Below are 25706 nucleotides of genomic sequence, written 5' to 3' on the forward strand. Positions count from 1 at the left end.
GTTTTGATTTCCCCTTTACTCTGTCAACATCTTTAAGTAAAAAAATAGCTTTCTACTTGTTCCAAGTATATCTTAGTGGCTTTAAGTTTTATTTCAGTAAATCATACAGAAGTTATTTGTGGATCATATGTTTTGAAGGAGAATAAGAAATGTTGGTTACCTTTCGTAATTACATTACTATGGATCAACTTTTATGTGATAAAAAATAAGAATTGAGTTGTCATGTCATGCTGTAATGAAGTTCTTTCCTGTATTTATCACGACCCAATATGGGTATTTTTTTTTTTTTTACTTCTGCTTTCTTATATCTAGTGACATGTATGTATGGTCATTTGAGCTGAAGAGACTGTAAAAGTAATCAGTACTAAGTAGACACTTAGTACTTCTTTTATAGGTTCAACTTGGCTATATAGGTTTGTATCTGAAAAAACATGTGATCTGGGATATGATTACTCAGAAAATACGCAGGAAAACTGGGAATTTTGATGGTTACTTTAGACCAGGATTTGTTACTTTGGTGAGAGAAAAGGAAGCTACTTCCCAGAAAGTTGTTTCATATTTTGAGAAGTCAGGCTGTTTCACAAACAGAAAAGAAAGTGGCAGTGCTAATTTAACATTTCCCAAATCATGCACATCACATAAAGCTCAGCTTATGATCATGGCCCTTTTTTTCCATGTCTTCCCTTGGCCTTCTTCATCCATCTGCTTTGGAGATATATGCATGTATTTGCATGAAAGTATTCTTTCTGTAATATTCATTTTTCTTTTTTAAAAAATCTGCTATTTAGAAAATATTTGTTTATTGTGGTGTGTATGTGTGTGTGTGTGTGTGTGTGTGTGTGTGTGTGTGTGTGTGTGTGTGTGTGTGTAGTCTGAAGTGGAGGTCAGAGGACACGTTTGGAAGGACGTCAATTCTTCCATTTGATTGTGTGGATTTTGGGGATCATTCAGGCTCAACAGCAAGTTTCGCACTTGCTGGGCAAACTTACTGACTCCAAAATTCAGGTTTCTTTGCAAAAACATGACATGACGTGTTTTTAAAGAATGTAATTTTGTATATTTGTAAATATAAAGATACCTTAGACTGAAAATACTTGGAAGACTGTGAAACAATAAAAAATAGTTGTCTTGTTGTTTGTGAAACAATGTCTTTAGCATGATAATGTAGGTTTTAAACAACATTTTATTTTACTGATAGAATTTTTCACATTATATCAGTTTTATTTTGATCCTGAGAAGTCTATAGTTCTAAAATGTATCTTTTACGAGTTTGATAATATTTTTGACTTAAAAAAGCTTTTGCCAGCATCAATAAGAATAACGAAATAAAAACACAATAGGGTAATTCCAATATAACTTTTAGTGGCCTTATCCTTAAACTTGACTATATAGCTTATAGGAATCTTATGATATGGCACATGAAAATTATATTTTGCTAGCTTTCTGAACTTGAACAAATATTTAAACTCAGATAGCAAAATTTTTCTTTTGAACTGAAACAATGAAAATGTTAATGCCAATATTAGTGATGTAGTATGAAGTGGATTCTTGTAGTGGCCCATTTATTATGGATGGTTACAGGAATAGGAAGAAGAAATACAACGTATGTGTCATATGTGACCTATATTGCCCTTACAATAGTGAACTAACATGTTGGATTCAATGATGGCAAGTGGAAAAATGATCATAAAACATCTGCAAGCATCCATTATTTGTAGCTTCCATTTATTTCAGTCATGGAAAATTAGACGTGGCAGAGAGTAAAGATGAGATTATTCTATATATTCTAGAAGGTTAATAAAGAACATCATAAAATTTGTTAATATTTTTACCGTAACACAATGGGCTATGCAAAAGATGCAATTAATTTGGCAGAATGTTCTTTGTCATAGATGTGTCAAATATAGGTTAATAAATGTCATTGAAAGCATTTTAATTTTTTGTCAACCTTGTCTTTATGCTTCAGTGCTAAAAATTGTTTTTGAAATATAAAGAAAATTAGTCTGAAAATATAAAGAAACTACCTTGTGGTCAATGATAGTCTTAACTACTTGTCAATCAAAAGCAGAAGTTTGTTGAGACATTTAATTACAAGATAATGTAGTCATCAAAATGTCGTTGTGGTAACTGACAGCTCATTTTGGTCTGAAAGCATGCTACTACCTCCCTTGAGGTCAGAGATGTTCTGAGGTTAACTTAGTAATGACAAGTCCTTTATTATCACGTTATGACATTGAAAAAAATTGCAATTATACTAATAAATTAATAACAGTAATAAAATGACAGTCATAATTGCATAATATACAAGTTGTCAACTGCAGTTTTGTTACATGTTTGGAATTTTTATCTTATCAGTATATCTGCATTATGTTAATGCACAGACAGAAGAGTTTTTACCATTTTTCAAAAGGCTTCTCTATACGTATGTGATGTTAGTGTATCCAACTTTTTCACCCCACTTTTCTTCCTTCTAGTTTCTCTTCTGTTGCTTTACAAGGCCTTAAATAAGGAGAATTAGTAGTTGCCACCTGACCTAGTGTTAATGTGTAGTTAACATCTTTATTCCTTCATGAAACCTTGTTTTCTGACATATTAAGAAAAATTTTCTTTTAGCACTTGCCTTTTCTTAGTGTATATAGAAAAAATGAGAGGAAATGACAGGATTCTATATGTTATTTTGCTTTTATTTCACCATCCTTTTTGCATTGAGGGAGGCGGAGAATGCATTATATATAGTCAGAGATTTTGCATATGTAGTTTAATAGAATGGATGAACTTATTGTGAAAGAGATGTTAGTAAATGCTTCTAAATAGCTATAGATATGATTTTAATATCAAGAACAATATAAATAGATGTTTATATGATCTTTGATTTCTTAACTTAGCATAATACTAGAAAATAGATCTTTTATATATATGCCTTATTCTGGATGTGAAATTCTCCAAGTAACCTTAAGAGTAAACTGGCACCTTTAGGAATTGCTTAATACCAGATTTGGCTGCGTGTGGTGTGATCTAGTGATGCATTTGTAGTTGGCGGCTGATATTATTTAGAGAACCTGTGAAGAAAATGCCTAGATAGCTGCTGCTTCTTTACAGGGAATTAATCTAATACTTTTGAAAATTTTCTCCTCAGAAGGAAGAAAGTGCGCATGGTGATTCCTTTCTTTTTGTTTGTGATTGCAACTATTTATATCGTCTCTTGAATGGACTTAAAAGCTTCTGGGTTTTGACAGAATTAAAGGTTTGCTCTTTGATAGCCAAAGATACAGAATTTGCTCAAGCCTCTTTAGAGTTAAAAAATTAATAAAGTGTTTAAAGAGGAAAGCATGAAAGTAGTATAAAAAGGTTACAAATCCTGTTTTATATATACTAGATATACCAGCTAGGAGGCTTGCATTGTTTTATTTCCTTGTTGTGTAGTTGCAAATTTTAAAACAATAACATTGATAATAACAATATTTTCCTTGGTAGAGTTTCCTATGTTTCTCACACTGGTTTTTTTGTTTGTTTGTTTTGTTTTGCTTTTTTGTTTGTTTTTACTTTTTAGTGGGCAATATTTATATGTGTCAGCACATGCAACCTTCCCAAAATACATGAGACAGATACTTTGAAATGAAGAAAGTAAGGTGCTGGAATGGCAAATAGAATTTCTTAAATTGTAGAGATGGAATTAAAGTTTAGGTAATCTGGCTCTAGTGGTTTTTTGTTTGTTTGTTTGTTTGTTTTTCCTTAAACTGCCAAGTATATTTTATGACAATTTACTATAAGGAGCTCTGTATTAGAAAATAGGACATGTGGATTTTAATTTAGGATTTTCCATTTTGGGGTACACAGTGGATGGAGGGAACCTATGGCCTAAGCCATGCTAGCATGTATTTGGCCTTAATCCTGTTTTATTGTCACTAAAATTGACCTGTGACAGTGCACAATGTTACTTTCTGGTTTTCCTGCTTCTTCCTTTGAAAAACAGACAAATTTGTAATCTGGATTTATGGAAGCTTCAAAAGCAGACTAATTCTCTTAGCGTCTACTTTTTGACCATACAGTTTTCTGCATGAGTATATAGCATTTTTTTTAAATTGACAAAGTAAAGGAAAATATATTTTGGTCAAATAGAACTCAGTTTGAGACTTCTTAAACAGACTGATTTATGCACAGGGTTACATTTACTGAGCATCAAGTGAAAACATTTTAAGTACAGGTCAAGTGTCTACTGTGTGAATTATTTAAGACAACAGGACTTAGTGTCTCCTGGGCAATGAGAGGGCTAGACAATTTTTTGTATTCCATTATAACCTTGAGATTTTATGTTTCTACAAATCTCACTAACATCCCCTTCGTTTATTTAGTAAATATAGTTTGCCTTCAAATATATGTGAACACACACACACACATGCATGCATGCACACTCACACACACAGAGTACATCTTTTACTTTCATCAAGAAATTGACTTTAGAGTGAGCCTTCCATACATTTTATCTACTAGAAAGCTTATAAAGGACATAATGTTCCTGTTTAGAAAGAATACTAATTTATAGCTTCCTGTGGTGTTGTACAAGAGCTTCAGATTCCTACTAGGCAGACATTTTGGAATGTAGTAAGTCCTACTTGATGAAATTGCATGAAGAATGATGGTGGAGATGAGCTGTGTCCCTCAACAATTGAGTGCAATCAAATATAGACTCAAAGAGAAAGGAAAAATGGTGCTGATCTTACTATCACTACATGTGAAAACTTGGAGGAAATTTAAAGATTTCTCAGGAATCCTGGAAAAGATTGCACACTTAGTGTTTATAATATCAGTAATGTTATGTGACTGTTATGTAAAGCACATGGTTCCTGTGCCCATGTACATTAGCTATCTATATCCTAAGCACTTGTCAGTGAGCTCATTCATAACTGAACACTACCATTTTTATAAAAGTTAAAAATAAGCGAAATGGCAGAAAGATGGAACATATTAATTATGATCTTCCAATACCATTTTAATGTCACATTAAGTAATTCAAAGCAAACCTTTAATGCAGTGTCTGATTTTCCTTGCTTATTCTACTGTAGAATTGTGATAGAATTTTGGGGAAGACAGGTTTATTGAAATATGGATTAATTTTATTCACACGAACAATAACTTTGAATCTATTTAAATTAAGTTTTCTTTACAATTAATTTTATTTTATTATTACCATTTTATTACCTTATTATTCAATTTACATCTTTACCATTGTATATTATAATAACAGTATTTAATCAAATTATTGCTTTGTTAGACTGTTAATTGCTACTTATCCCCAGATTTTTATCATTTAAAAATTGAAAATTGCCGGGCGGTGGTGGCGCATGCCTTTAATCCCAGCACTCGGGAGGCAGAGCCAGGTGGATCTCTGTGAGTTCGAGGCCAGCCTGGGCTACCAAGTGAGTTCCAGGAAAAGGCGCAAAGCTACACAGAGAAACCCTGTCTCGAAAAACCAAAAAAAAAAAAAAAATTGAAAATTAATTTTTTACATTTCAAACTTGGGAAGTAGTAACATTAGGGTGATCTGATCTGAGGAAAAGGGTTAGTTATGAAGATATAGATAACATTTGGATAAGTTGTATCATTATAAAAGATGGGCAGTTTGGATATTATAGTCTATAATTAGTGGAATCTTGGATATAGAGCTATAGGTCTAATCCTTGACTGGATACTCACAGGATATAGTTTTAGGTAAATCACTCTGTGTTGTAGGCTTCTTGTCTTGTTTTTAAATTCTTCACCTGGATTGACAATGTCTTTCTAAATGAGTTATTTGAATACTGCATATTAAATATCTACCAAGTGTTTGTATACAAATGTCTATTTGTGAAGAATTTCAACTTCTTTCTCTGTCAGGATGCTCCTCTGAAAGATTTCTGAGAATCATTCACACACAATACAGCATGAATGGCACTTGTTAGAGTTGTGGAATCTGTGGCCCTTGCTAGCATTTGAGAAAATGGGTACATTTTAGATTAAATGTGTACAGAATGATTTCAAATGCCATTATTTTCTGTGAGTAGCAAGAAGAAAACAACCATCAACTTATCTGTTCTCCACTCATTCATTCAGTTACCAAATATTTTTCAAAAATTGGCTGTACATGTCATCATAGGCAGTCAACTTTGTGATAAGTGAATGCAAATAGAACATATTTTAAAATAAGTATAAATAAACATATGGGGAGATGAAATTGCAAAATTTTCTTTTTACATTTACTTTAATTTTTTGAAAATTCCACACATGAATACTATATTTGCATCAATTCTATCCTACCTTGTCCCCTGTCCAACTCCTCCCATGTCTTACCACTCCCTTTCAAATTCATGATGTCTTCTTTTTCTTCTTCTTCTTCTTCTTCTTCTTCTTCTTCTTCTTCTTCTTCTTCTTCTTCTTCTTCTTCCTCCTCCTCCTCCTCCTCCTCCTCCTCCTCCTCCTCCTCCTCCTCTTCTTCTTCTTCTTCTTCTTCAATTGTTCTTGTTACATACACACAGTACATGTATATTTATATGTATACATATATATGTTTATATAAACATAGTTGCTGATTCTCTTTAATGTTGTTCACATGTATATATATTTAGGGATGACTACTTGGGCCTGGATAACTGTTTATCAGAGGACTCACCCCCAGGGAAAGCTGATTCTCCCTCTCTCCATAGTCTGTTATTTCCTGTAGCTTTTCATCTAGTAGCGTGACCTTGTGAGAGTACCCCCATCCACACTGGCACATCAACTGGTACTATCATTATGTAGGTCTTGTTTTGGCAGCCATATCATTAAGATTCCGTGTGTCTAGTTGCTGTCATACAAAGAACACATTCTCTTGAAACAGATGTCCTGTTCCTATGGCTCTTACAATCTTCCCCTCCACTTTGCCCCATGTGCTCTGGTGGTTCTTTTTTGTTTGTTTGTTTTTCAAGACAGGGTTTCTCTGTGTAGGCCTGGCTGTCCTGGAACTCACTCTGTAGACCAGGCTGGCCTAGAACTCAGAGATTCCCTGCTTCTGCCTCCAGAGTGATGCAATTAAAGGTGCATGTCTCCCCTGCCAGGCTAAGAGTTTTTGCCCATGTCCTCCAGCCTTAGGTGTAGGTGTTTTAGTGTGCATTCATTAGTTGAGGCTGCCCCCACCCCCATGCATCAGTTCTTCATGGCTTTATGTGATCTGTCTGCTGCATAAAGAAGCTTCATTAATGAAGGGCAAGAGTTACATTTAACTGTGAGTATAAATATAATCATTCAGAATGCAGTTAGGCATTATACTGGTTTAGGTAAGTGGCGGTAGTAGTAATTCTCTTGGTTCTATGGATTCACCAGACTGTGGTAGCTGACTACATTTCTAGAACCAGAAAGGAACTCTTGCCTATTGAGAACACCATAAGGAGTATTAGATGGCTGTTGATTAAACCAAGATATAAGTGCCACTATTACACCCTTGGGACAATTAATTTTTAAAAATTGTTTATTTTATGTGTATTGGTTCTTAGCCTTCATGTATGCCTGTGTACCATGTTTATTCCATTGTCCATGGAGGCCAGAAAATGATGTTGAATCCCCTGGAACTGGAGTTACAAAGGGTTATGAGCTTCTATGTAGGTGATCAGAATTGAAACCAGGTCCTCTGCAAGAGCAACAAATGCTCTTAACTATGGAGCCATCTCACCAGTTTCTGGGATGATTTTTGTTTTAAATAAAAGTTTTCCATAGTAGTTCCAAATCAGGTAAGGGACCTGGAGATTTTTGCAGCTTTCTTTTTACTCAGGGTGTTACTCAGTACCTTTTCAGTTGTCATTATGAAACAATGCACAGTTAAAAAATGATATCTTAGCAGGTTTAGGTGACTGCTGCCAAGCTTGAGGACCCATATTGATTCCCAGGAGCCACGTGACAGGAGGAGAGAATTGACTCCTGTGCAGTGTCTCCTGACCTACACAAAGTCATGTGCACTGGGGCACAGACATGTCTTACACCCCCAACAATATATAAATACAATAAAGTCGCCTCTAAATGTTTGTACAGTTGAATATACAGGAAATTTTAAATAGGGATTCTCTCCTAATTAGTTGTAGATTCTAATCTATCACCACCTCTGGCTTTCCTTTTTGCAAAGGGACACATGTATCTCAAGGCAGCCTTTCATTTCAGTCTGAGAAATTGACAAAGGAGAAGACATAGTGAATAAGATTCACGTGTATTTTCTTCTGATTTTCAATTGCAGGTAAATAATGTTCTCTACCAGGTAATGATATCAAACAATAGAAAACGGTCTTAAAAATAAATTCTGTCCATAGAAAGACAGTATTCAGAAAAATAAAAATGCAGGAAAAAAAAATCAGTAACTTTTTCAGTAGTTTTATTTTTCTCAGAATTATCTCTATGTATAGTAGACACAAATGATTATGCAATTTAACTTCTTTCTTTTTTTCCATATTGCAATATATATATATTTATTTTTTAAAGATTTTTTCATTTTAGATACCAATCCCTGTTCCCCCTCCCTCACCTTCTCTCACCCTCCCAACCTCCCCCAATCCCACCCTCCATTCACTCATTAGAGGGGGTGAGGCCTCCCTTGGGGAGTCAACAAAGTCTTGCATACTAAGTTGAGGCAGGATCAGGCCCTTCCCTCCCTGTGTCAAGGCAGAGCAAGGTATCCCACCCTAGGGAATGTGTTCCAAAATGCCATTTCTTGCACCTGGGATAAGACCTGGTCCCACTGCCAGGGGCTCCCCAAACAGATCTATCCACATATCTGTCATCCACATTCAGAGGGCCTAGTTCAGTCCCATTCATGTTCCCCAGCTGACAGGCTAGAGTCCATGAGCTCCCACCAGCTTGGGTCAGCTGTCTTGATGAAAAGAGAAATTCTTGAAAACTGGCTTAACTCACCTTTGAAATCTTCATTTTGTGACTCAGCCTGTGATTTTTCTTGTGTATCACATTTCTCATTTTTCTCATGTTAATCATTTATTGTCATGATCACAGGGAGTATCTGGAATGCATCTTTTTTGCTGAAATCACAATTCATTATCATTTTAATGTTTTTATCTTCTGTTTTGCATGTGTATATTTCCCACTCTTGTAATTGACTTCCCTTTGCCATTTTAATAAAGCTTGTCTTGAGCTTATTTTTTACCTGTGAGTTTAGTTCCCAGCAGGTTCTCTTTACTTTTCCCTCGTCACTGGAAATATCACTTATTATAAGTACATATGAGAACACAAAATAATTCATTCACACTCAGCATGTCAATTTTGTTTTAATTTTTATGTGTCCATCAAGCGAGGGTACCTCTTTCCTTTCAGTAATGAATGTTGTACAAGGTCTAACAGGGTAAAAACATTGCTCAGGTTGTATGCTGCACATTATACTTTGGATAAAAACATGTATTATAATCTCCTGAGCTAATTAGTAACCTGATAGTAAGCTTATTGTAATTGCATGCCATGGGGGAAGACATTAACTTGAAGAATTTTATTCACGGAGATAACCATCAGCCATAAAGTAAAAATTGGAGACAAAGTATGTGAAACTGCTCACTTAAAATCAGATTTTCAAATAAGAATTATGAGGTATATTTAAGTAATCCTCTTGCAACTTTGTAGAGGTTTTCTTGTGTTATTTTGTTTTGTTGTTTTGTTTTTTTTTTAATTTGTACTATAAACATTTTTTGACTTTTTATTTCCCATGATGAGCAAAAACATCAAAATATGTTTACTTCAGCAGAAATTGAGTAAAGAAAGTCAGAGAGAAAAATGCCTTTGATTTTGAGACCCGGCACTTGTGATTTGTTTTGAGTCACTACACACAGTGTATTTGGTTGGCTTTGTCCATTGGTCGTGGAAAGATTCTGCCTACATCTGGCTTTCAAGTTGCCTTTAATTCCTGAACTGCAATTAGAAATAAACCTTTCCTCCTTGCTCCCATTTTCCTTCTTGCATCTTAGGACAGCAATTAGGAAGGGTTGGGTGAATAGGTTACCATTTTATCCATCTCTATTACTCTGGCTGATAGAGTTATTTAATAAAGGCAAACTATAATTCTTTTTATCTGTATGCCTCACTGATGCTCTTTGCCCCAGAGGAGAGTTGCATTGAAGATCAGAGTATTGTTTCAAATTACTGAAAAATAATAATTGGTTTGACTACTCCACAATGATACAATTCCTTCACAAAGCAGGTTTTTTTTATGTGTATGTGTGAATGGAGAGGGGTATTCATCTAGGAGCATTAAAGTGGTGAGATGGGATGATTTTGCAATAAGCATAGTTGAGAAACATGAAGAGAAGCTGAGAATCTATATGATAAACACTCTTATAATTAGCAAGATCATTAGCTTGGGCAGAGTATACATTAGTAATCACAAAGAAGTGTTTAAGCTAAGCAGTTAGCTTCACTATGAAGGGGGAAAAAACAAAATCAGCTATATCCAGCTGAATAGGCTTTTCAGAATCTCCAGGGAGGTGACTTGTCTGTTGATGGCCAGTGGGGGTGGAAGAGTGAAATAATTACTTAACAGCGTGTAAACAATGTGAGATGTGAAGTATGCTTAGCCCTCCCCCACTTTTCATTGAGAGAGTTTCTTGTTGTGATGGCTCCACTGGGACAGGCAGCAGAGAAATTTGATTAAATGGATGCCTGGGGTCATGACCCTGTCTAAACATGGTGCAGCTCTCAGCATTAATCAAAGATTTTTTTTCTTACTTAAAAAATATTCTGACCTTGTTCTATGTGAGTGAGAGTGAACATTGAATTTGGTTGTGATTGAATAGGAGGCTGTCTAAGTTTCTGAGTATTTTGTTTACAGAAAAGGAAAAGCAAAAGGAGACAGTCTTCTAGCACAATAGTAATTCTAACCTTATTTTAGATTAGGTTATGGGACTTTGATTTGGTGATAACTTTTCAGCTGCCAGTGAGGTTTTGAGTTCCACTAGATTTCACGAGGACTCATTTATTACAAACCACAGTTGACACAAATCTGAGTGTTCAGATGTTTGTAACATTGCAGTTGGTATGAGAGTACTATATTTTAGGAATTCTCTTAGAAAGGCTTTATTTTGGGCTAGTGTTTTATTTATTTTTTTTATTTTTTTATTTTTATTTTTATTTTTTTTTTTTTTTTTGGTTTTTCGAGACAGGGTTTCTCTGTATAGCTTTGCGCCTTTCCTGGAACTCACTTGGTAGCCCAGGCTGGCCTCGAACTCACAGAGATCCGCCTGGCTCTGCCTCCCGAGTGCTGGGATTAAAGGCGTGCGCCACCACCGCCCGGCAAACAAAGATTTTTAATATCTTTTTTTTTTTTTTTTTTTTTTTTTTTTTGGTTTTTCGAGACAGGGTTTCTCTGTGTAGCTTTGCGCCTGTCCTGGAACTCACTTGGTATCCCAGGCTGGCCTCGAACTCACAGAGATCCGCCTGGCTCTGCCTCCCGAGTGCTGGGATTAAAGGCGTGCGCCACCACCGCCCGGCGGGCTAGTGTTTTAAAACTGTTTTCAACTTATTTTTCAGGAAAATGGAGAAAGCTACATGCTTGGAGAATCACTAGAATAGTGTTCACTTGTGATTCTCATAAAAGCAGCAAAATTGGAACTTTCATGGTCAGGCATGTGGCATTATAATAAATTTGCTTATGGTGATATGCTTCTTTTTCATTATTATGTCGTTTAAGAAAGAAGGCAAATTGGACACAGTTATGTAACTATTTTCTTCATAGGAATATAATTATCAGAGTGTATAATTTTTCTAGAGTATCAAAATCTTTTTTGCTAAAAGTAAGAATGATTTTGTAGAATATTGTCTGCTTACAACAGAAATCGTTTTTTTCTTTTTCCTTTGGTTTTTGGTTTTGTTTTTTTGAGACAGGGTCTCATTATATAGCTCTGGCTGTACTGGAACTCACTATGTAGACCAGGCTATCTTCAGACTCTTCTGCCTTCCAAGTGCTGGGATTAAGTGTGTGCATCATTAAGCCCGGTTTATAACAGAAATCTTGATTAATTAACAATTATAAAGTAAGGGGAAGCCAACTGACTGAAGTTCATTAGATGTTTGCATTGTTAATTTGTATTAAAAATCATTTCATTTATGTTGACTTATTTGATGGCCTGACTTTGTGACCATGGTGAAGAAAACCTATGTAAAAGATTTATTCTGGTGATTAAAATCTTAGATCATCAGTTATAGTTCTGTTTAACATTTTTGATTCTATACCAATGTGAATAAAATTATAGATCATATGAAAGCATGGTTTTTCTATGTCCTAGAATATACTTGGAAGTCAGTAATATGCTCCAAAATAATAATGATCAAAAAATCCATTTGAAGCTTTGTTTTCTGCTAACAATCGTATGTAGTTAAATAAATGGTGTCTGACTATGGTAATATAATCAATTATAGATAATAAAGGTGTTTATGTTGAGTATTCTTTGGATGGCTGTTTATAAAATACGGTTTGTGCCTGTTTTGTGAAGTAAGAAACATTATTTCCATTCTGTTAGATGATAACTTGTGGGAATTGAAGAAATATTGAACTGGAAAGCATTTTCCCTTGAGGTGGAAGTGTTGTGAATGGAAGCACATCATGTAAATTCACCCACACCAAGTGAGTTTAGTGTCTCATACAATATTTTTGTATTTATAGAGAACATGAATTCTGTCCAAAGAGTTTATTTCATTTACACATACTGTTTACACTTGAAATTTTACTTTCATAACCAAAATTTAATGATATACTGAGAATATCTGATGAAATGTGCTTTTTACTACAGAATTATGAGTCCACCAAATTATATTATAAAGAAGAAAACATTGTCCTTGAAAGTGAATTTGGAAACTATATTCAAAGCCTGAACCCCGCACTATGGAGTTTGCGTGTGTCAAAACAAACAGGTTTTAGTGTCAGGTTTCACTGGATGAGAGCTTTAACATGTGTCTACAATAGAGACAGTTAGGGGAAGTGAAGATATCTGTGTCAGTAAATACAAGCCCTCATCAGCAATAATGAACCAAATACAGTTATACTGTTGATGCCAACTGGCCTTTAAAAAAATAAGTGTGCCAGAGTAAAAGCTCTGTGTGTGAAAGGGATTGATGTCAAGCCTGACCACCCAACTTAGGTCTTTGGTATTTACACAGTGAAAGTAGTGAATTGACTTCAGCAAGTTATATTCTGACCTCTACATGTGTGCTGAAACACACATCCAACTCATGTACATATGCACACACATAAACAAATACATTTTAAAAGAATATCAAACTTGCAGAACAAATAACAGAAGGTCTAGATTCTGACATTTCTATGTTACCTCTTGCCTTAGAATATCAAATAATCTAATTAAATTACAATGTAAATCCATGAAGATATAAGCTCAAATTTGCCTGTGTAATCACAGACAGGTGCCTGTCTTCCAGTCTGACATTACTATTATAGAAGGGTTGTTACCATAATTCTATTTTTATTCATGAGTAAGTAGCAGGAAAATGTGCATATCATATCATTATTATGGAACTATCAATAGTTCCATTGATTGAACATGATGTTGTGCTGTCAAATATCTACTTTCACTCACAATTTAAAAACTCGGAGATTATTAAGAATGCACTATTATTGATATAAACTCTTGATTTGCAGTGTGTGTGATAGGTGTAGTTGTAGAGCAGGAGAGGAGGCATGGCACAATTCCATGGCCCCACTTTCTATAACTGGAAGCCGCTTCTATTAACAGTGATACACATGCAAACAAACAAAGCAAAAATAAACAAAAGCAAGAATTATTTTTTAATCTGAGATTACAAGTTTCTGTTTGAAAGTATTTTTAGCTATAAAAAGCTTTTGGTGTAATGATTGGTTAATATAAAACTCAAGGTAAGTGGAGGATCACATTTTCTTGAATAGTATAAAGAGTCAAAGTGAATTGAGAGTTGGAGGAGGAGCAGGCAGAGGTAGGTTCCTTGCTTGTAGGTTGGCAGGCCTGGAAGGGCTATGTGGTAGAGGCGAAAAAGAAATAAATTTCCAATTTAATTTGTTGGTAGTGTTTTGTACTTATGGTATTACAGTCACTAAATCTGGTAGCTAGAAAACAATGTAGATGGTTAGTGAAGGTTTTATCAGATATTGCATAGTACTTTGCTACTCTGACCTATTTGATTTTATTTACTTAATAGAAATGGAGGAGGAGTGGGTTGGGGGTTGGGGAGGGGTGGGGGAGGGAGAGGAATTGGGAGCAGAGGAGGCAGGGGAAAATACAATGCTTGATTTCGAAAATGCCTCACTTAATATACATTTACGTATCTATTTTATGTGTGTGTGTGTGTGTGTGTGTGTGTGTGTGTGTGTGTGTGTGTATGTGTGTGTGCACATTCTTCTGTTTGAAGATGTAAACATACCACAGCCCATATGGAGGTTAGAGCCAACAACCATGGGTGTTGCTCCTCATCTTCCATCTTGTGTGAGGCAGAGTCTCTCTTGTCATTTACACTATGTTGCAGTATACTTCATGCTAGCTGGCTCATCAGTTTCTGGGAGTTTCTCCTGATCTGCCTCCCATCTTGCCATAGGAACATACAACTAAGTCTGTCTTTTGCATGGGGTCTGAGGATTTAAACTCAGGTCATTGTGCTTGCACAGCAAGCACTTTTACCTGCTTAGCTGTCTCCCTGGCCCACAAATACCTTGCTTTCCAAAATCATCAATGCATAATTGATAAATACTGCATATCAGAATACTAAATCGTGCCTAAATGTCATAACTTCTCTGGCCTCTATTAGCTGTTGTTTCAAGTTATGTTGTTAGATCAGTTGTCTAGACATGTATATTGAGATGCACTTTAATGCATTAAGAATAAAACAATAAGGATTTTAATTGCTGTCCCATCATTCCCATTGAAGGCCTTTTCATAATGGGAATCAGTCAATCTGCACATTGACTACAGCACAGAATTTTTTTTTTTTTTTTTTTTTTAGTTTTTGTCAAGACAGGGTTTCTCTGTGTAGTTTTGGTGCCTGTCCTGGATCTTGCTCTGTAGACCAGGCTGGCCTCGAACTCACAGAGATCCACCTGGCTCTGCCTCCTGAGTGCTGGTATTAAAGCTCTGCGACACTACTGCCTGGCCAGAATTTCTTTCTTTCTTTTTTTTTTTTTTTTTTTTTTTTTTTTTTTTTTTTTTTTTTTTTTTTTTTTTTTTGGTTTTTCGAGACAGGGTGTCTCTGTGTAGCTTTGTGCCTTTCCTGGAACTCACTTGGTAGCCCAGGCTGGCCTCGAACTTACAGAGATCCGCCTGGCTCTGCCTCCCGAGTGCTGGGATTAAAGGCGTGCTCCACCACCGCCCGGCCAGAATTTCTTAAAGTACTGTTTTTGTGTAGATTTACTCCCTAATAACTTAAATTTTTTTGTTAGAGAAAATTTACCATAAACTTAATATTAGCATCCTTGAATCACTGGGAATAAAGAATGTGGTACTATAATTATTACTGAACTAAGATAGTACCAATTATACTGAACTGAATAATTTTTTTAAAGACGGATTTAAATTCTAAGTATTCTTTGCATTCGCTGTTTCATTAGGAAAGGAGAAAAATTCCATGTGTCAGGTTAGAGAATTCCACCAATCCAATACTGTATAATGAATCAGTTTTATTCTATCAAATCTGTAGGATTATATTACAAGAAAATACTTTGTCTATAATAAAAGCATGTGTGCTATGCAATGTTTTGTCTTACTACAGTTTTCAACTAGTTTTCAGTAATTTATGCTTTTTGTTTTTTACTGATATTTTTCTGTGTCTAGTACTTCCTAAATTGATAAAATAATAATTCCTTTGCAAAGAAAAGTTCTTGTAATTTGGATTATTAAAATTTCAGGCATACATTAATCTCAGTATATGAAGGGAATTTCTTGCTCTTTTTTCCCTATTGGTGGAATACTTCATAGATAGATGCATTAATGCTATAGTACTATTTATAGTTAGTTAGATTACTTTAAAAGATACTTTAAAAATAAAGGTTTATTTATTCTAAAAATTCTGGCATAAATCACTATGATTTAATGCTTCTAGATGCAGACTTATGCAGGTTTCAATTTTATTGCTTCATACATCTTATTTTATAATTTTTGAAGCATTTGTGCTCGGGTTGACCTTTAATGTTATTTCCCAAATTCCCAAATTCAACAAAACTTAAAAAAATGTAGTGAATACATATTTCAAAAATTGTGAGCTCTTAGAAAGGATTACCCTGCTGGTTAATTTCTAAAGACTGTGTCATTGAACCCCTCCATTCTATGGCAGGAAAGATGCAATAGAGGCTTACTCCCAATCTTTGTCTGAATTCTCCAGTGAGTCTGTGGAAAGGAATGACCTTGTTGACCTTTTCACACTCCTGACAGTGGCAAGTGTGGTCGTTTAGGGTGAACTGGAAGAGGGTCATAATGAAAGACTGAAAGCTAACAATGAGAATTAGTAACTACTGGACAAGTCTAAACATAGGAGAAAAAGTGCCCTTGATGACTTACATCACACAAGCTTAACAGTTCTTTATATAGCAGTCTTTTAGCAATACTGATCAAAGAGCAGTAGATAATTGGGAGAAAGCATTGACATGTGAGATTCCATAAGATTAATCCTGATCAAAATGTTACCTCTTTGATAATTAGTTAAAAATTAAATTGAAAGGAATATTAATCAACTTGCATTAGATGACAACATAAAACAAGGAATATCTTTTAAACTGGTACTATTTCTCAAAGGTCAGTTATGGTACTTAATAATCAAGAAATTATTCCTTAGAATATTGATTTTTATAAGAGGTCAGAATAAGGGAACCTGTTAGTCAGATTTAACATTTTTTGAAATTTCACTTAAGAGAGTGTCTATAATAGATCTTTTATGTCTATATGACAAATGAAACAAATTCATTTTTAAATTATTGTAATTATACTTGATTTACCAAATTCTTAATGAAAAAACATTTATATCTCTTGTTATTTGATAGGCATTAGCTTAAGTGCTTTTAATATATTTTGAACTTCTTAAAATGTAGACTCAAAAATCCTATGAAATATGAATTATTATTACTATTATTTTTCCCATTTTTTATATCAGTAAACTAAGTCAGAAGATGATTGTATTAGTCAACTCTGTGGTCTCTTGAGCAATAGAGATTATCTTCAAGTTCTGGAGGGTAATCAAGAGAAATGTCAATACCTTATAGTGTTTGGGGTTGAGGGATATGAGTGACAAAGAACTTGAAAAGCAGTAACCATTCCTGGTACTGTGCTTTTTAGTTGATAACCTATGCTGTATGTAAAAGGCACTGTCCCTCTGTTATAGGGTAAGGCCATTTCATCTATTTTTACACATGTATATATTTAGGAGACTTCTGGAGTAGGAGATTTCCATATGAATTTTTCGCAGCTCTTCATCCACTATTAGTTATCCCTCTCCATATCCCCTCCTCTACTTTTCCTCTCATTTCCCTCTTAAGTTTTCTTGCCCCATTGTTCACATTACCGCTTTATATCAATAATGTCCTATATCTCCACTCTTGAAGGCCTTCCCCATGGATCCTTTCTACTTTCCTGATTTGTATGGTTATTTAAATTTAATCACATATACCTACACATTTAAATATAGCATTCAGGTATGATAAAGAATATGACGCATTTGTTTTTCTGGGTTTGTTTTATTTCACTAAGAATGATTATTTCCAGCTCAAAACATTTATTTGTAAATCAAGTTATTTCATGTTTCTTAACAGCTGAATAATATTCCATTGTGCAAATGCACTACTGTTTTCATTATCCATTCTTCTGTTGATGGATGTCTAGGTGGTTTCCATTTCCTGACTATTGTTAATACATCAGTGAACACAGAGGAGCAATTATCTCTGTAGTATGATGTAGAGATCTTTGGGAATATGCCCATGAGTGGTATAGGTAAATAATATAGTAGGTACTTATAGCTTTTGAGGAAACTTCACACTTTTTCATTGTGACTAAATCAATTTTCTCTTCCACCAACAGTGAGTAAATGTTTCCCTTTACATTCATGCCAGCATTTGTTGTCATTTGTTTTTTAAACTTAGCCATTCTTACTGAAGTAAGATGTAATTTCAAAAAAGTGTTAATTTGCATTTCTCTGATGTTGAACATTCAAAATATTTTTCAGCCATTTGTATTTCTTTCTTTGAGAACTCTCTATTTCCATTTTTAAATTTTTTAAAATTCATTTTACATACGAACCACAGATACCTCTCTTATCCCTCCTCCTCTCCCCCATCTTCACTTCCCCCTTGCTCCTGCTCTCCCATCCCCTCCTCCAAAAAAGTAAGGGCTCCCATGGGGAGTCAGCAAAGCCTGGTGCATTCAATTGAGGCTGGACCAAGCCCCTTCCCTCTGCATCAAAGCTGAGCAAGGCATCCCACCATAGGTAATGGGCTCCAGAAAGCCAGTTTATGCACCAGGGATAGATCCTGATCCCACTGCCAGGGGTCCCTGAAGCAGATCAAGCTACACAATTGTCTCCTATATGCAGAGGGCCTAGTCTGGTCCCATGCAGGTTCCACGGCTGTCAGTTTAAAATTCGTGAGTTCCATGAGCTTGGTTCAGATGTCTCTGTAGATTTTCCCATCATGATCTTGACACCTCCCCACCCCCCTTGCTCATATAATCACTCTTCCTGGATTTCAGCCTGGTGCTTGGCTATGGATCTCTGTATCTGCTTCCATCAGTTACTGCATGAAGGCTCTGTGATGACAGTGTATTCACCAATCTGTTTACCAGAGTAGGCCAGTTCAGTTCAAGCACCCTCTCCTCTATTGCTAGTATTCTAATCTGGGGTTGTCCTTGTAGATTCCTGGGAATTTTCCTAGCACCAGGTTTCTCCCTTACCCATAATGTCTTTTTTTAATTGGGTCTTTTTCACCCCCCGTGGGGTTTAGTTATTTGAGTTCTTTATTTATTCTAGACACAAATCCTCTGTCAGATGCATAGCTGCTAAATTTTTTTTTCCCCTTCCCATTCTGTAGTATCTTATTTCTTTTGATTAATGGTGCCCTTTGCTAGAAAGCTTTTAGTTTCATGAATTTACATTTGTCCTTTGTTTGTCTTAATGCCTTCACTATTGGGGGGCCTATTATATAAGCCCTTTCCTCTACCTGTAAGTTGAAGTGTATCCCCTATTTTGTCTCAGATTCAGGGTATAAGTCTTATATTGAGGCCATTTGGAGCTGAGTTTTGTACAGAGAAAGAGATAAAGATCCAGTTTTAGTCTTTTATATATAACTATGCAGTTTGTCTAGCAACATTTGCTGAAGATACTGCCTTTTCGCTAATATGAAATTTGGCCTTTTATTCAAATATCAGGTGGCTGTAGGAATATGGGCTTATACCTGAGTTCTTAATTTATATTATATGTATCAATGTATTGCTTTTTGTGGTTATTTATTGTTTAAATTACTACAGTTTTTGAAATCAGGAACGGAGATACCTCTGGAAGTTTTTAGTGTTTATGTTTGTTTTGGATATCCTGAATCTTTCTGTTTCCATATGAGTTTAAATACTTTTTTCTCAATTTCCCTGAAGAGTTACATTGGAACTTTGATGGGATTGCATTGAATCTGTAGATTGTTTTTGTTTGGATGTCTGTTTTTACCATGTTAATCCCACTAATCCATGAGCATGGGAGTCTTTCCATCTTCTGGTATCTTCTACAATTTCTTCAGAGTCCTGAAGTTTTCATTGTATAGATCTTTCACTTTCATGCTTAGATTAAGTGCAAGATATTTTTTTGAAGTTACCTTCATGCTATTGTTTCTCTCATTTCTTCTTCAGTATGTTTGTCATTGATGTTTGCATGTTAATATTGTATCCTCCTGCTTTACCAGACAACTTTATCAGGTGTAAGAGCTTTTTGTTGGAGTCTCTAAGGGGTTTTATACATATAATCATACCAATTGTAAATAAGGATAATTTAAATTCCTCCTTTCCTGCTCATATCCCCTTTATCTCCTTCAGTTGTATTATTGCTGTAGCTAAGATTTTAAGCACTATATTGAATAGACACCTTTGTCTTGTTCCTGCTTTTAGTGAAGATGTTTCAAGTTTTTCTCTGTTTAGCATTATGTCGGCTATTGTCTTATTGTTTAATTGTCTTTATTATGTTGATGTGTATGTTCTTTGTATCCATAATTTCTCCAGTCCTTTTATCATGAAGAGATGCTGAATTCTGCCAAGAGACTTTCTGTGTCCAATTAGATGATCAAATGTTTTTTGTCCTTCAGTCTATATTGCAGAATATGTTTTTTTGGTTTATATGTGTTGAATCATACCTGAATCTCTGGGTTGAAGCTGACTTGATTGTGGTGAATAGTCTTTGCGATGTGTTCTCAAGTCTGCAAGTATATCATTGGGAGTTTTTTGAACCTATATTCATCTAGGGAGATTAGTCTATAATGTTCTTTCCCTGTTCTGTCATTATTTGGTTTAAGAATCAGTGTAGAGCTAGCTTCATAAAAATAATTTACAAATATGCTTTTCTCTTCTCTTCTATAGAACAGTATGAGAAGAATCAGTCTTAGTTTTCCTTTAAAGTATGGAAGAATTCTTCAGTAAGACCATATGAACCTGGGCTTTTTTTTTTTAAATTGGGAAGTGTTTTATTGCTGAGTCAATCTTATTGCTTGTTGCAAATATATTTAAACTTTTTATTTCTTCTTGATATAAATTTGGTATGTCATATGCATGTTTAAGTGTTTCCAACTTGGTGAAATAAAGGTTTTGGAAGTATATCCTTAAAATTTTCTGCATTCTACTGATCTCTTTTGTAATATCAAATCTTTCATTTTAATTTGATTAATTTGGGTCTTTTCTCTCTTTTGGATAATATGGCTGAAGTTTTATCAATCTTGTTAATCTTTTCAAAAACCATCTCTTTATTTCATTAATTTGTTGTAATTTTACATTATTATTTTGTTATTTTCTGCTCTAATATTGATTGTTTATCTCATTTGCTTGTATTGGGATGTCATTTGTTCTTTTATAATTCCTTAAAACAAATAATTAAATTCTTTAATCTATGCATAATTTAATACTGCATTGTTTATTTCCCATTGTTAGTGCAAATTCTGTAGCATCTGTTGCTGTTAATATCGTTTGGTTCCATTGTGGTTAGATAAGATACAAAGAATTATTTAAAATTTCCTGTATTTGTTGAGAGATGCTTTGTTTCTCAATATATTGCCTACTTTAGTGAAGGTTCAAATAGAATGTTCTCTATATATCTATTAGGTCCTTTTGATCTACGATTCCATTTAGCTCTTTATTTTTCTGTTCATGTTTTTTGTCTGAATGATATGTTCATTGGTAAAAGTGAAATACAGAAGTCATGAACTATTAATGTGTTGGGATCAATCTGTTGCTTTCTGTCTAGACATAATTGCTTTATGAAGTTGTGTGTTTCCAAATTTAGTGCATATATATTTAAGATGGCAAAGTCATTGAAATGACCTTCTTTGTCTCTTGTAGTTGCTTTCAGTTTGGAATGAAACCATTAGCAATACCTTCTTGTTTCCTGGTTCCATTTCATTGGAAAATTTTTGCCCTTCCTTTCACAATAAGGTGGTAAGGTGTGTCTCTCAGAGGCAGCAAAATGGTGGATCCTGAATTTTTAATTCATTCTGGCAGTCTGTATCTTTTGATTGATGAGTTGAAGCCATTGATGTTCAATTATTTAAAGTTGTAATTTATTTCTGTCATAAGTTGATTTCATGAAGTTTGTTTTCTTAGTATTCCTTTGTTTAATCACTAACCTAACATTCTTATTGAAACAAGTGAAACACTGTCACTTCTTGGATATGCTTATCCCTTTTTTCAGCCCAAAGTATGTGTAAGGCTGGCTCAGTAGTCATAAATCACTTTAAGCTACCTTTATAGGGGGAATTTTTCTCTCTTTTAAAATTATGATTGATAATTTTGCTAGGATGACATCTATAATATTTCAAGACTTATAGAACATCAGTCAAGCCCTTCTGGCACTTAACGTCTCAATTGAAAAATCAGCTTTTATTTCTGACAGGTCTGCGTTTACCTGTCTATTGATCTTTATCTCTTTCAGTTTTCCATAGATTTTCTTTGTTTTGTACATTTAGTGTGTTGATTGTTATGTGAAATGAGTTTATCTTCTATTCTTCTCTCCTTGGTGTCCTATATGCCTCTTGTAACTTAATGGGCATCTCTTTCCATAGATTGGGGAATTTTTCTTCTATGAAATTGTTGAAAATACTTTCTGTGGTTTTGACCTGCATTTCTTCTTCTATACTTATTACTAGTAGGTTTGGTCTCCTTAAATTGTTTCAGAGTATCTACATGTTCTCTTTATGCAGTTTGTGTGTGTGTGTGTGTGTGTGTGTGTGTGTGTGTGTGTGTGTGTGTGTGTGTGTGTTGTTGTTGATTTGTTTTTTAGATTTATCATTTTCTTTGCCTGATTTATCCAGTTCTTCTGCCTTGTCTTCAAGGCTTCCTGATATTGTTTCTTCCAGTTGATCCATTATATTGTTGAGGCTTTTTTGTTTCCTTTAGGTTACTGAATTTTTCATTTCAAGTTTTATTTTGGGTTTTCTCAGAAATTTTATATATTAAATTATATTTTCCTATCTTGAATTGTTATTTGTTTTTTTTTATTTCATTCAGCTGTTTTCTCTGTGCTTTTTAGTCTTCAGTTCAGCATTTCTTTATATTCTCTGTGAGTTTCAAACATATTCATTACTGCTATTTTGAAATCATTCTATTGTGTGTCATCTAAGCCGCTTTTCTCAGGAACTTTTCATCGAGAGTACTGATTTTTGGTGGAGACACATTTTATGTTTGTCCCTGTTTTATGAGTTTTGTGATGGGAGTTTGGCATTCAGAATTAGGTCATATTAGTAATGTTTTGTTTTGTTTTTTAATATGTTTTTTAATCTGTCCCAGTTTTGTTGAATGTTTTGATATTTGTTGTTACACCGATTTGATAGGTATTGAAGTAGTTAAATGGTGTTTCTGATTGAGTCTTGTGGCCACTCAGTGTTAATTTGTGTACTAGAAGTAGTACTTACACTGTCAGTGCTATTTGAGCACAAGAGTAAATCTTTTCTAGAGCTGGTTATTGTTCCAGATCATCAGAAGCTGGAAGGTAGAGAAGATTTCATATTGGTGGGGTTAAGGGGTCTTTGTAGGGGGGGAGTGGTGTTACCTGTAGGTAGTACATGAGAATCTTAAGAGATTCTTAGGTGGTGGGGTTCTTGGGAACCAGGAAGTAGATAGTGCTACTTGGGGAAGGTGAGTATAACTCAGGTGGCAGGTCTGGGGTCCTGATGTGGGTGTGTGGTGCTACCCATGGAAGGTGAGTAGGACCCTATGCCATCCTCAGGTTGCAGGGGGTGGAACTGTGGTGGGAATGAGAAGAGAGATATGTTATATAGGTGATGTACACTAGGATAGGTATTGTCCTCAGGTGGGTGGGCTGGTTAAATATATTTACTCGACTGCTAGAATACTGCCTAATAATCCTGGACAGGGTTCATATTCATGTCATTTCTATTCCTGTGTCTGTGTAGGCTAAAGGTCCAAACTTTATTTGTTGCAATAAATATTTATTGGCAAAAAAATGTAAGTTTGTTTGTGCTTCTCTATTCTTGATACCCACAGAAAGAATCATTTCCATATCTCAGGACAAAAATCAGACTCCCTAATTTCACTCTTACAAATTACTGATAAGAGTATCATTTGCTCAAGATAAAATTTAGAAAAATTTCCATGTGGATAGGAACACCATACACTTCTTTATTTGTAAGATACAGTGCAATAAAATGAAGTAGCTGATTTGAGCTGGAACTGTGTGTTCTCTATCCTACAAATCCGTTTCTTCTATTTTAGTTATGTATGGGAAAGCTTAATTCGTGAAGCTTTTAAAAAATTTCTTTCTTCACTAAAATATCATTTCTTGCTAAAGATAAATTAATATTTGTATTATGTTATGTGTAACATACATATTTGTTTGTGTTTTGTGCTCTGGGATCTTGTAGGAAAAATTTGACCACATAAAATCTCACTGAACAGACTATTTTATTTGAGAATCAAGTCTGCCTATCATTCCCTTTCAAATAACCATTAGTGTTATTTCCCAACATAATGTAAATATAGCAAAGGTTGAATAATTTTATATGCTGAATTTTATATTTTGCTTTCAGTACTTAAAAATTTACTGCTGTCGAGTTATAATGTTTTTAGGGAGAAGATTTTAAAAATTCAAATATCCAGCTTTTCTTAAGGAATCATCATTGAGTAAAACCCTAGAAAATTTGAGAGATTGATCCACTTGGTAAAATCATTACTATCAACAGAGAGATTCTATGATACTTGGCTGAACTTGTTTCTTTTTATTTAATTGTAAAGTTTGCACACACATGCATTGTATTCTTAAGCTTATCCCCCTGCCTCATTTCTTGTTCCTTTGTCTCCCAACAAGTCCTCTTTTTCCCCTAGACAATTTTACTTCTATTTTAATGTCATATATGTATTCACTATTTTGCTACACAGAACTTGGCAGCACACGTGATAGAATACATGATATTCTTCTTTCTGTGATTGGCTTAATTCACTTAATGCTGTTATCTCTAGTCACATCAATTTTACTGCAAATGACATGACTACATTTTTTTTTCTGGGTGAAAATAATTCCCTTGTTTATGTATACCACATTTCCCTTATCCACTCCTCAGTTGTTTGAGACATAGTATGGTTACATAATTTAACTGTTTTTAAAAATAGTCTTGCCATGTATTTAGGGCTGAACAATGGAGCCCTAGCTGTCTTCCTACTCATTTCAATTCTTCAGCATTAGTATCCTCAGTGCTGGGCTTACAGGTGAAAATGGCCATATCTATGTTAATCTTTTTCTTGTTCAAGAAATTCTAGCTATTAAAATTGCTTAAAAATATAAGAATTGATAGTTAAGGAAACCATCAGTATACACATTACCATTGGTTTATGATATTGTTGACTGTTTTGCAAAGGATTTTTCTCTGATTTAATTCAGTTTAAATTTTCTTAGGCCATAAAATAAGCATAGAATCACCTATAATAGAACTGCTGAATTAGTCAGAAAAGACAGTATCACATCTATATCATGTCCTCGCCCCACATGGGTCTACTTCCATGTACACACACACACACACACACACACACACACACACACACACACACACACACACACACACACTTTGTCTTTCCTCACAGGTTCACTCCAGGAGGCGTTTTTCCTTCTAATTAGATACACATAATCTAGTCAGCATGATTGTGATGTTCATAAGTTGATTCTCTCTCACTTTTTCTCTTGTGTTCAGTGTCTTAAACCAGACAATGAAAACAAAGATACAGTAGTACTCATTTTCTCATTATTGATTTCATGCACCAGCTGCCAGCTGTTTTAGCTTGTTCATTTATATAACCCTCTGGGCAACTTTTTAAAAATACTTTTCTTTGACCATCTGCTAAATACGATTGGTTTAATAATTAAAGACTCACCATCCCCTTTCAAAGAAACATAAATGTTGCTATTGAAGCTAAGATATCAGCATTTTGAATTCAAAGACAAAGACTGCTTTCATTCTCTACATAGGCATCAAACAGTTTGAGACACTCGTGTTTTTGTGCTTTCTTTTT

The 25706-nt window shown here is 34.6% G+C and overlaps 1 protein-coding gene across 1 annotated transcript in view; it reads left to right on the top strand.

Annotated features, from left to right (window-relative positions):
• Dach2 (dachshund family transcription factor 2) overlaps positions 1-25706 on the top strand; it is a 511265-nt gene that overhangs the window by 91419 nt on the left and 394140 nt on the right. The gene's annotated exons all lie outside the window — the stretch shown is intronic.

This window comes from Peromyscus californicus, unplaced genomic scaffold, assembly GCF_007827085.1.
Source record: "Peromyscus californicus insignis strain IS unplaced genomic scaffold, ASM782708v3 Scaffold_10__1_contigs__length_136768540, whole genome shotgun sequence".
NCBI classification, from domain to species: domain Eukaryota; kingdom Metazoa; phylum Chordata; class Mammalia; order Rodentia; family Cricetidae; genus Peromyscus; species Peromyscus californicus.